The sequence below is a fragment of the Amblyraja radiata genome, chromosome 11 (genome assembly GCF_010909765.2).
Source record: "Amblyraja radiata isolate CabotCenter1 chromosome 11, sAmbRad1.1.pri, whole genome shotgun sequence".
In the NCBI taxonomy this organism is placed as follows: domain Eukaryota; kingdom Metazoa; phylum Chordata; class Chondrichthyes; order Rajiformes; family Rajidae; genus Amblyraja; species Amblyraja radiata.
Genome location: NC_045966.1, coordinates 39,488,172 through 39,499,155, shown reverse-complemented (window position 1 = coordinate 39,499,155; position 10,984 = coordinate 39,488,172).

The window sequence follows — 10,984 nt, the reverse complement described above, 5'->3', positions numbered from 1 at the left end:
GCAGGGGTGCTAGTGAGAGAGTGCTGCACTGCATCTCAATGCACAGGACTAGGCTCTTCAACCAATAATATGCCAAGCGTGATATCAATCTGCTGGCATGTGATCCATTCCCTGCATATCCGTGTACCTATTCAAAAGTATCTTAAATAGCGCTATCACATCTGCCTCTCACCACCACCCAATACAGTGCGTTCCAGGCACCCACCACCCTCTGTAAAAAAACTTGCCCGCACATCTTTAAACTGTCCCTCTCACATTAATGCTAAATACTAATTTAAAAATTTCCATCCTTTGAATAAGCTTCTAACTGTCTACCTTATCTATTCCTCTCCGGGTGCTCCAGTTTCCACCCACATCCCAAAGACATGTGGGTTTGTAGGTTAATTGACCCTCTGTAAATTGTCCCTAGTGAGTAGGAAGTGAATGAGAAAGTGGGATAACAGAACTAGTGTGAACGGGTGATCGATGGTCGGCGTGGGCCAAAGGGCCTGTTTGCAAGCAGTATTTTTCAATCAATAAAACCCGTGCTCGATGACAATGTCATGCCTGAGTTCTTATGTGTGTTAGGAGATGCTTGTTTCCCAAGTTTCAACGGACTACGCTTCATAAAAACTTCATGAGTTGCAAAATCAAGAGTCAAGAGTATTTACTTGTCAACTGAACCAGAACGATGACAGTCTTACTTGTTGTAGCTTGATATAATAAACTCAACAACAAACTGCACGGAGAAACAGAAACTGCGGATGCTGATTTACAAAAAAAGACCAAGTGTTTCAGTCTGTTGAAGGGTTCTGACCAAAAACTTAATTTGTCCGTGTTCTCCAGAGATGCTGGCTGCCCCGCTGAGTCACTCCAGCAAACGGCATGTGCGTTGTGAGTTTAGTTTACAGATACAGCATGGAAACAGGTCCTTCAGTCCACCAGGTCCAAGCCGACAAAGGTGCCCCACCTACACTGGTCCTGTCTGCGAAGGGCGCTCAGCATCGCCAAGGACTGCTCTCACCCTAACCATGGACTGTTTACCCTCCTACCATCCGGGAAGCGCTACAGGTCTCTCCGTTGCCCGACCAGCAGGTCCAGGAACAGCTTCTTCCCTGCGGCTGTCACACTACTCAACAATGTACCTCGGTGACTGCCAATCACCCCCCCCCCCGCCGGACACTCCTCCCACAGGAAAAACACTATGACTATGCATGTAAATAGATTTATTTATTGAAATCATATTCTATGTCGCTCTTCCAGGGAGATGCTAACTGCATTTCGTTGTCTCTGTACTGTACACTGACAATGACAATTAAAGTTGAATCTGAATCTGTGTTTGGTCTAAAACACTCCTATCCATGTACCTGTCCAAGTGTCTGGGTCAGTAGTTATTTTCCCTTTGGGGGAGGATATTGGAATTAGTTTATGATTTTTTTGGGTAGTGGGATACAGTAACACTTTTGCATGCTATCCAGGCTAATTATACCCTGCATGAGTACAAAAGAGAAACTAAACAGTGCAGAATAGAGTGTTGCACGCAAAGAGGAAGTACAGAGATTTAAAAAAGTGCAAGGGCCGCATTGAAGTGGTAGGTGGGAGTTCAGGAATAGTGTGGTTAAGGCAGAACAGTCAGTAGAGCCACTGGCTCACGGTGCCAGAGAACCCAGGTTTGATCCTCACCTCGGGTGCTGTTGTGTGGAGTTTGCACATTCAGCCTGTGACCATGTGCATTTCCTCTGGGTGCTCCGGTTTAATTCATAAGTGACAGTAGAATGAGGCCATTCAGCCCATCAAGTCTACACCCGTACTAATCCCACATCCCCAAAACGTGAATGTTTACAGGTTAATTGGCCCTCTAAATTGCCCCAGTGTTTAGGGATTGGATGAGAAAGTCGGATAACATCGATCATAATAAGTGTGATCGCTGGTCGGCGTGGACTCGGCGGGCTGAAGGCAGGCAACGCCATTGTAGTGGGAGACTCCATTGTGAGAGGTACGGACAGGGGTTTCTGCGGAAACAGACGGGATGCGAGGATGGTGTGCTGCCTTCCTGGTGCCAGGATCCAGGATGTCACGGACAGAGTGCAGAAAATCCTCAAGGGCGAAGGTGAACATCCGGAAGTGGTAGTGCATGTCGGCACAAACGATGTCGGAAAGAAGGGGATGAATATTCTGCAGCGTGACTTTAGAGAGCTCGGAGGAATGCTGAAAAGCAGGACCTCCAGGGTTGTTATCTCCGGTTTGCTTCCAGTTCCTCATGCTGGCGAGAGCAGGAACAGGGAGATACGGGACCTCAACGTGTGGCTGAAGAACTGGTGCACGGGGCAGGGATTTAGATTCTTAGATCACTGGGATCTGTTTTGGGGTAAGGGGGAACTGTACAAAAGGGACGGATTGCATCTTAACAGGTGTGGGACCAGCATTCTGGCAGGCAGGTTTGCCACAGCTACACGGGTGGTTTTAAACTGAATAAGGGGGGTGGGGTGTCGAATGGGATAGTGGTGGATGGAGTTAAAGGGAAAGGTTTCTTAAATGTGTGAGCGTAGAGACAGAGGGGTGTAAAATGAGGGTAGAAGCAACAGGTAGCAAGGTGAAAAGTAAAAGTGGCAGGCAGACAAAACCAGGGCAAAAATCAGAAAGGGCCACTTTTCAACATAATTGTATAAGGGGTAAGAGTGTTGTAAAAACAAGCCTGAAGGCTTTGTGTCTCAATGCAAGGAGCATTCGTAATAATGTGGATGAGTTGAATGTGCAGATAGCTATTAATGACTATGATATAGTTGGGATCACGGAGACATGGCTCCAGGGTGACCAAGGCTGGGAGCTGAACATCCAGGGATATTCAATATTCAGGAGGGATAGAGAGAAAGGAAAAGGAGGTGGGGTAGCGTTGCTGATTAGAGAGGAGATTAACGCAATGGAAAGGAAGGACATTAGTTTGGAGGATGTGGAATCGGTATGGGTAGAGCTGCGAAACACTAAGGGGCAGAAAACGCTGGTGGGTGTTGTGTACAGGCCACCTAACAGTAGTGAAGTTGGAGATGGTATCAAACAGGAAATTAGAAATGCGTGCGACAAAGGCAAAACCGTTATAATGGGTGACTTCAATCTACATATAGATTGGGTGAATCAAATTGGCAGGGGTGCTGAGGAAGAGGATTTCTTGGAATGTATGCGGGATAGTTATCTAAATCAACATGTAGAGGAACCAACGAGAGAGCAGGCTATTTTAGACTGGGTATTGAGTAATGAGGAAGGGTTAGTTAGCAGTCTTGTTGTACGTGCCCCCTTGGGCAAGAGTGACCATAATATGGTTGAGTTCTTCATTAGGATGGAGAGTGACATTGTTAATTCAGAAACAATGGTTCTGAACTTAAAGAAAGGTAACTTTGAGGGTATGAGACGTGAATTGGCCAAGATTGACTGGCAATTTATTCTAAAAGGGTTGACGGTGGATATGCAATGGAAGACATTTAAAGACTGCATGGATGAACTACAAAAATTGTTCATCCCAGTTTGGCAAAAGAATAAATCAGGGAAGGTAGTGCATCCGTGGATAACAAGGGAAATCAGGGATAGTATCAAAGCGAAGGATGATGCGTACAAATTAGCCAGAAAAAGCAGCATACCGGAGGACTGGGAGAAATTCAGAGACCAGCAGAGGAGGACAAAGGGCTTAATTAGGAAAGGAAAAATAGATTATGAAAGAAAACTGGCAGGGAACATAAAAACTGACTGCAAAAGTTTTTATAGATATGTGAAAAGAAAGAGATTAGTTAAAACAAATGTAGGTCCCTTGCAGTCAGAAACAGGTGAGTTGATCATGGGGAACAAGGATATGGCGGACCAATTGAATAACTACTTTGGTTCCGTCTTCACTAAGGAAGACATAAATAATCTGCCGGAAATAGCAGGTCAAAGGAGTTGGAGGAATTGAGTGAAATCCAGGTTAGCCGGGAAGTGGTGTTGGGTAAATTGAATGGATTAAAGTCAGATAAATCCCCAGGGCCAGATAGGCTGCATCCCAGAGTACTTAAGGAAGTAGCTCCAGAAATAGTGGATGCATTAGTAATAATCTTTCAAAACTCTTTAGATTCTGGAGTAGTTCCTGAGGATTGGCGGGTAGCAAACGTAACCCCACTTTTTAAGAAGGGAGGGAGAGAGAAAACGGGGAATTACAGACCAGTTAGTCTAACATCGGTAGTGGGGAAACTGCTAGAGTCAGTTATTAAAGATGGGATAGCAGCACATTTGGAAAGTGGTGAAATCATTGGACAAAGTCAGCATGGATTTACAAAAGGTAAAACATGTCTGACGAATCTTATAGAATTTTTCGAGGATGTAACTAGTAGCGTGGATAGGGGAGAACCAGTGGATGTGGTGTATCTGGACTTCCAGAAGGCTTTCGACAAGGTCCCACATAAGAGATTAGTATACAAACTTAAAGCACACAGTATTGGGGGTTCAGTATTGATGTGGATAGAGAACTGGCTGGCAAACAGGAAGCAAAGAGTAGGAGTAAACGGGTCCTTTTCACAATGGCAGGCAGTAACTAGTGGGGTACCGCAAGGCTCAGTGCTGGGACCCCAGCTATTTACAATATATATTAATGATCTGGATGAGGGAATTGAAGGCAATATCTCCAAGTTTGCGGATGACACTAAGCTGGGGGGCAGTGTTAGCTGTGAGGAGGATGCTAGGAGACTGCAAGGTGACTTGGATAGGCTGGGTGAGTGGGCAAATGTTTGGCAGATGCAGTATAATGTGGATAAATGTGAGGTTATCCATTTTGGTGGCAAAAACAGGAAAGCAGACTATTATCTAAATGGTGGCCGACTAGGAAAAGGGGAGATGCAGCGAGACCTGGGTGTCATGGTACACCAGTCATTGAAAGTGGGCATGCAGGTGCAGCAGGCAGTGAAGAAAGCGAATGGTATGTTAGCTTTCATAGCAAAAAGATTTGAGTATAGGAGCAGGGAGGTTCTACTGCAGGTGTACAGGGTCTTGGTGAGACCACACCTGGAGTATTGCGTACAGTTTTGGTCTCCAAATCTGAGGAAGGACATTATTGCTATAGAGGGAGTGCAGAGAAGGTTCACCAGACGGATTCCTGGGATGTCAGGACTGTCTTATGAAGAAAGACTGGATAGACTTGGTTTATACTCTCTAGAATTTAGGAGATTGAGAGGGGATCTTATAGAAACTTACAAAATTCTTAAGGGGTTGGACAGGCTAGATCCAGGAAGATTGCTCCCGATGTTGGGGAAGTCCAGGACAAGGGGTCACAGCTTAAGGATAAGGGGGAAATCCTTTAAAACCGAGATGAGAAGAACTTTTTTCACACAGAGAGTGGTGAATCTCTGGAACTCTCTGCCACAGAGGGTAGTCGAGGCCAGTTCATTGGCTATATTTAAGAGGGAGTTAGATGTGGCCCTTGTGGCTAAGGGGATCAGAGGGTATGGAGAGAAGGCAGGTACGGGATACTGAGTTGGATGATCAGCCATGATCATATTGAATGGCGGTTCAGGCTCGAAGGGCCGAATGGCCTACTCCTGCTCCTAAGTTCTATGTTTCTATGTTTCTATGAAAGGCCTGTTTCTGTTCCGTCTCTGACTATGAAGGCTGCAATATTAATGCCCTTTGTTCTTGTTGCGGCTCCATTTGCTGCCAAATTAACCAGTCAACCAATTGATTGACGTGTGACTCATCGGTTGCCAGGCAGACTTCCCAGTTGTATTGTGTTTTTAGTTTAGAGATAGTTTAGCATGGAAAACAGGCTCTTCGGCCCACGAAGTCCACGCTGACCAGCGATCATCCGTTCTTACTGGCTAAAATAATGTGTAGGAAAGAACTGCAAATGCTGCTTTACACCAAAGATAGACACAAAATGCTGGAGTAACTCAGTGGGTTTGGAGAGATATGGACCAAATGCGGGCAGGTTCACACTGTTATCCTACTTTCTCATCCACTCTCTAGAACAGTAGGGACAATTTACTGAGGGTCAAGAGAATCTAAAACAGTGTAGATGGGGCATGTTGGTCAGCATGGGCCGATGGACCTGTTTCAATGTTATATGACTCTTAAGAGGTGGCAGGGTGGTGCAGTGGTAGAGCTTGTGCCTTATGGCATCAGAATCATGGGATAGATCCTGACTATGGTTACTGTCTGTGCGGAGTTTGTAATTTCGTCTTGTGACTGCGTGGGCTTTCTCCAGGAGCTCAGGTTTGCACCTACACTCCAAAGACGTACAGGTTTGTCGGTTAATTGGCTTTGGTAAAATTGTAAATTGTCCCTAGTGTGTAGGATAGTGCTAGTGTACAGGGATTGCGGGTCGGTGTGGACTCGGAGGGCCAAAAGGCCTGTTTCTGTGCTGTATCGCTAAAGACTAAAAGACTCATGCTCTTAAGGTGAGAGGGTTAAGGTTTAAGGCAAAGTCGACACTTGACTCTTGCTAGCGGTGACCAGCTACCCGCAGAGAGTGCAAACCGCTTCACAAACCTCTCTTGGACATCCTGGGGATGTGAAACTTGGTTTGCGTTTCCTGTTCCTCTTTCAGCAGTCAGACCTGCTGATTTGGCGCGGCGCTAAGATCCCATGAGTCCAGCTTTGTGTGTCCATGTGTCTTTGCTTTTTCAATCCATAGCTGCCTGAACTCAGATATAGTTTGGAAACAGGCCCTTCGGCTCACCGACTCCACGCCGACCATCGATCACCCATTCACACAAGTTCTATGTTATTCTACTTTCTCATCTGCTCCCTACACACCAGGGGCAATTTACAGAGGGCCAATACAATATAAAACAGTACAGCACAGGAACTGTCCTCTCGGCCCACAATGTCTGTGGTGAACATTATGCCAAGATATACTGATCTCCTCTGCCTGCACTTGATCCATATCCCTCCATTCTCTACGCGCCTATCTAAAAGCCTCTTAAACGCCACGGTCATATCAAACACCACCACCCTCGGTGTGAAAAACTTGCCCTGCACATCTCCTTTAAACTTTGCCCCTTTCACCTTAAAGCTAGTGTTGGACATTTCCACCCTGGGGAAAAGGTTGACTGTCTACCCTATCTAGCCATTCCAGTGAAAAGGCTTTGCTATCCAAGATTGTACATGGGTACAATCATGCCACACACAAGTACCGACAGGTAGTTTAGTTTACATTTACGGCGTGGAAACAGGTCTTTCGGTCCACCAAATGCACCGATCATTGATCACCCATTCACACTGGTTGATTGGATTAATTGATCGATTGAAAGATACAGCACGGAAACTGGCCCTTCGGCCCACCAAGTCCACCTGTTCACACTAGGACATTGGAGCACCCGAATGAAACCCACATGGTCACAGGGAGAACATGCAAACTCCACACATACACACACAATGTCTTTATTTGGAGAATTCAAAGGCCTCACAGCACCAGAGACCCAGGTTCGATCCTGCCCTTGGGTGCTGTCTGTGTGGAGTGTGCACGATCTCCCTATGATCGCGTGGGTTTCCTATGGGTGCTCCGGCTTCCTCCCATATATCCCAAAGACGTGCGGAGGAAAAGGAGGAGTTCTCATTTAGAACGGAGACGAGGAAACACTTTTTCTCACAGAGAGTGGTGAGTCTGTGGAATTCTCTGCTTCAGAGGGCGGTGGAGGCAGGTTCTCTAGATGCTTTCAAGAGAGAGATATATAGGGATCTTAAAATAGCAGAGTCAGGGGATATGGGGAGAAGGCAGGAACGGGGTACTGATTGGGGATGATCAGCCATGCTCAGATTGAATTGCGGTGCTGGCTCGAAGGGCCGAATGGCCTACTCCTGCACCTATTGTCTATTGTATGGGTTTATGGGTTAATTGGCCCTCTGTAAATTTCCCCGAAAGTGGGATAACATAGAACTAGTGTGAATGGGTGGTTGATGGCTGGCGTGCACTCATGTTGCATCTCTAAGCTAAATTAAACTAAACTGTTTCCATGCTGCATCCTTAAACTAATTTAAACTGTTTCCTTGCAGGCAGTGAAGAAAGGTCATGGCATGTTGGCCTTCAAAACAAGAGGATTTGAGTATAGGAGCAAAGAGGTACATCTGCAGTTGTACAGGGCCTTGCTGAGACCACACCTTGAGTATTGTGTGCAGTTTTGGTCTCCAAATTTGAGGAAGGACATTCTTGCTATTGAGGGAGTGCAGCGTAGGTTCACAAGGTTAATTCCCGGGATGGCGGGACTGTCATATGTTGAAAGAATGGAGCGACTGGGCTTGTATACACTGTAATTTAGAAGGATGAGCAGGGATCTTATTGAAACATATAAGATTATTAAGTGATTGGACACGCTAGAGGCAGGAAAAATGTTCCCGATGTTGGGGGAGTCCAGAACCAGGGGCCACAGTTTAAGAATATGGGGTAGGCCACTTAGAACGGAGATGAGGAAAAACTTTTTCACCCATAGAGCTGTGAATCTGTGAAATTCTCTGCCGATTCTTTGGATTTTTTCAAGAGAGAGTTAGATAGAGCTCTGAGAGATAGCGGAGTCAGGGGATATGGGGAGAAGGCAGGAATGGGGTACTGATTGGGGATGATCAGCCATGATCACAGTGAATGGCGGTGCTGGCTCGAAGGGCCGAATGGCCTACTCCTGCACCTATTGTCTATTGCTGTATGTCTAAACTAATTTAAGCTAAACTAAACTGCCTCCATGCTGCATCTCTAAACTAAACTAGTCAAAGGCCAGGTAATTGTATGATAGAATAGGGCTGAAGGGTAGAATGGCCTCGTAAGTACTCTTCCTATAAACGCAGGTAGTTTCTCGGCAGCTGTGGCAGGCCTGAAGGGGAACTGAGCCGTGGCCGGTAGAGCTGTGTCTGGATTTGGTCCAGCGACAACAAAGGCATTCAGAGGGAGAGAGACAATTGGCTGACTGTTGACTCACTAGTTGCCGGGGAGAAGTCGGCGATGAAGGAGAGTTTTGGACCAGGTCGTAATTAAAGAGCGAGCAGCTGCAATGTGTAAAGGCAGAGAATTAACTCTTGAGCTTGCAGCTGATCTCGTAGACACAGGGAACTGCAGATGCTGGAATCTTTGCAGAACATGGATAGGTGATGTTTCGGATCGGGACCCTTCTTCAGACTGATGGGGATGGGGGGAGAAAGCAGGGAGAGGTGGGGGCGGGACAAAGCCTGGCAAGTGACAGGTGGATACAGGTAAGGGGGTTTGATTGGCAAATGGGTGGGCAGAGATACGAAGAAGTCATCTTCCTTGTATCTGAAGAAGGGTCCTGACCCGAAACGTTGCCTGTCCATGTTCTCCACAGATGGTGTCTCTGACCCGCCGAGTTCCTCCAGCACTTTGTGTCTTCATTTTGTAAACCAGCATTGGCAGTTCCTTGTGTCTCCAACATTGGAAACATAGAAAATAGGTGCAGGAGTAGGCCATTCGGCCCTTCGAGCCAGCACCGCCATTCAATATGATCATGGCTGATCATCCAAAATCAGTACCCCGTTCCTGCTCTTTCCCCATATCCCTTGATTCCCCCAGTCCCAAGAGCTAAATCTAACTCTCCCTTGAAAACATCCAGTGAATTGGCCTCCACTGCCTTCTGTGACAGAGAATTCCACAGATTCACAACAAACTCTCTGGGTGAAAAGGTTTCTCCTCATCTCAGTCCTAAATGGCTACCACTTATTCTTGAACTGTGGCCCCTGGTTCTGACTCCCCCAACATTGGGAACATTTTTGCTGCATCTACTCTGTCCAACCCTTTAAGAATTTTATAAGTTTCTTGTAAGATCCCCTCTCATCCATCTAAATTCCAGCGAAGACAAGCCCAATCGACCCATTCTTTCATCATACGTCTTTTCCGCCATCCTGGAAAATAACCCGGTGAACCTATGCTGCACTCCCTCAATAGCAATATTTTCCTTCCTCAAATTAGGAGACCAAAATTGCACACAATACTCCAGGTGTGGTCTCACCAGGGCCCTGTACAACTGCAGTAGGACCTCCTTGCTCCTAAACTCAAATCGTCTCGCAATGAAGGCCATTGGCGTTCTTCACTGCCTGCTATACCCGCATGTTTACTTTCAGTGACTGATGTACAAGCACACCCAGGTCTCGTTGCACCTCCCCTTCTCCTAATCTGACACCATTTAGATAATAATCTGCAGAACATGGATAGGTGATGTTTCGGATCCTTCCTGTCCTTGCCCCCAAAGTGGATAACCTCCCATTTACCCACATTATCTAGCATCTGCCATGCTTCTGCCCACTCACCCAACCTATAATCCAAGTCACCCTGCAACCTCCTAGCATCCTCCTCGCAGCTCACACTGCCACCCAGCTTTGTGTCATCCGCAAATTTAGAGATGTTACATTTAATTCCCTCGTCTAAATCGTTAATATACAATGTAAACAACTGGAGTCCCAGCACCGAGCCTTGTGGCACCCCCTAGTCACTGCCTGCCATTCTGAAAAGGACCCATTAATTCCTACTCTTTGCTTCCTGTCTGCCAACCAGTTCTCTATCCATGTCAATACCCTACCCCCAATACCATGTGCTCTAATTTTGCACACTAATCTCTTGTGTGGGACCTTGCCAAAGGGTTTTTGAAAGTCCAGATACACCACATCCACTGGCTCTCCCTTATCCATTCTATTGGTTACATCCTCAAAAAATAGCAAAAGATTATTCAAGCATGATATCCCCTTCATAAATCCATGCTGACTTTGACCGATCCCATCATTACTTCACAAATGCGCTGTTATAACATCTTTAATAATCGACTCCAGCATCTTCCCCACTAACTGGTCCATAATTCCCCGTTTTCTCTCTCCCTCCTTTCTTAAAAATGATCACCAATGCATCCACGATTTCTTGGGCCACCTCCTTGAGTACTCTGGGATGCAGACCATCTGGCTCTGGGGATTTATCTGCCTTCAGTCCCAACAGATTACCTAACACCATTTTCTGACTAATGTGGATTCCCTTCAGTTCCTCCCTCTCACTAGATCTTCAGTC